The sequence below is a fragment of the Helobdella robusta genome (assembly GCF_000326865.2).
Source record: "Helobdella robusta unplaced genomic scaffold HELROscaffold_22, whole genome shotgun sequence".
Taxonomy (NCBI): domain Eukaryota; kingdom Metazoa; phylum Annelida; class Clitellata; order Rhynchobdellida; family Glossiphoniidae; genus Helobdella; species Helobdella robusta.
Genome location: NW_008704170.1, coordinates 2,779,655 through 2,782,154, shown reverse-complemented (window position 1 = coordinate 2,782,154; position 2,500 = coordinate 2,779,655).

The following is a 2,500-nucleotide window of genomic DNA, read 5'->3' as shown; positions in this document are numbered from 1 at the left end:
TCTTTCATTCGTTCTTTCATTCACAGAAGTAGTAGTAGTAGTACTAGTAGTAGTAATAGTTCTGTTATTCATTCATTCGTTCGTTACTTCATTCATAATAATATAATTACACAATTAATATCCTTCTAGCGTAACTACTACTACTACCTTGAAAGGACTACTACTATTACCGCTGCTGCTGCTACTACTATTACTTCTACTACAACTACCACAACTACTACTTCTACTACAACTACCACAACTACTACAACTACTAAGACTTCTTAATATGGGAAATCATCCACATGCTAATTCTTTTAATGTTTTTTGATTGACAGGCCTAGATGAGGCTGATGATGATGATGACGACGATGGAAACAACAACAACCAACAACAACAAAAACAACAAACAACAACAACAATAAAAACAATAATAATAATAATAAATAAACGAATGCGTGTACGTACACATGAACTAGATGACTTAAATTCATTTGCAGTTAACTTGTAGCTTAGAATACGAATGAATGAATGAATGAATGATTGAATGAATGAATGACTAAATGAAAGAAAGCGAATGAAAGAAAGCGAATGAATGAGCGTCAACCAGCCAACCAACAACGAAAGAATTAGTGAATTGAAGAATTTAAACATTTCAAACAATGTCTTGACGAATAATAATAATAAAAAAAATAACAACAACAACAACAACAACGTCAACAACAATAATAATAATAACAACAGCCATGAGAAAAGTACAGCCTATATTCTCATGCTTTAAAAATATTAAGGACCCAAAATTTTAACGACGACAATACTACTACTACTACTACTACTACTACTACTACTACTACTACTACTACTACTGCTACTACTACCACTACTACTGCTATTACTGCTACTACTGCCGCCGCTGCTGCTACTACTACTACTGCTACAACCGCTGCTACCACAATTACTACTCCTAATGATAATAATAATACATACATATATAAATTCATACATAAATTCATACATACATACACACACACATACGAACACACACACACATAACTACGAATAAAGCAATGTAACAATAACTGCATATCTTAACATGTTTACAAGATTACAAGAAGCATCCGTAACAGTACACACACACACAAACAAACAAACAAACACACAAACACACACACACTCTAATAGGCAACCCAAGTTCAGCATTCAGTGAGAAAATATTAAACATTGAATTCCCACACAATAAGCCTATATAGTACATGCATACCTATACATACACACATACATACACACATACATACGCACATACATACACACATAAATACGTACATACATACACACATACATACGCACATACGTTGCACATACGTACGCATCAATGTTAATAATGATTACTCTTTGTTTTACATGTCTACTGTTTATAATATAACAACACATCAAAACATATGTGTGTGTATTTGTTTGTTGTATGTATGTTTGTTTGTTTGTATAAATGTATGTTTGTTTGTATAAATGTATGCATGATTGTATGTATGTTTGTTTGTCTCGTTTTGTATGTGTATCTATTGTACTAATATAAAATAGCATATAAAGGTATATTTTTGACCCATTATATAAACATAAATGTTTTGCGAATGAATGAATGAATGAATGAATAAATAAATGAATGTTTCGTGAGTGATTAAACAAACAAATGAATAAATGAATGAACGAAAGAATGTTGAAATAAACGAATGAATGAATGAACGACTGACTGAACAAATTGAAAATTTTGAAACTGCAACCCTTGGATTTGAATATAAATTGAGAAACAGTTGAACTTAGTGAACGAATAAATGAACGAATGAATGAATGAACGAATAAATGAATGAACGAATAAATGAATGAACGAATGAATGAATGAACGAATAAATGAACGAATAAATGAATGAACGAATAAATGAATGAACGAATAAATGAACGAATGAATGAATGAACGAATGAATGAATGAACGAATAAATAAATCATGAATGAATGAAGAGTAGAGGTAATTGTTCTGCTAATATATAACATTCAAATTTCAAACAAGAGACCATGAACGACCAAACGAAAAAACGAATGAATTAATGAACGAACGAATGAGCAAATAAACGAACAAATGGATAAAAAAATAAACAAAAGAAAGAATAAAAGAATAAATAAACGAAAAATGAAAATTTAAGCTGGTAAATTCTTCAAAAAAAATCACAAATTAATAACAGAGCAGACAGTATTCTCACCTATATACATTTCGTTGTTAGACTTCAACTTGTTGACGTTGTTGATGTTGTTGTTGATGATGTCGTCGTCGTTGATGTTTATCTTTTTGTTGTTGTTTGTTGATGACTGATGATTTTGAAACAATTTCATTTGGTCTGTGGTGTTGATGCTGTTGTTGTTGATGTTGTTGTTGTTGTCATTCTAAAATAAAAATATTATTATTTTTGTTGTTGGTTAAAAATGAANAATGTAGACCATTAAATAGCACAACAACAACAGCAACAACAA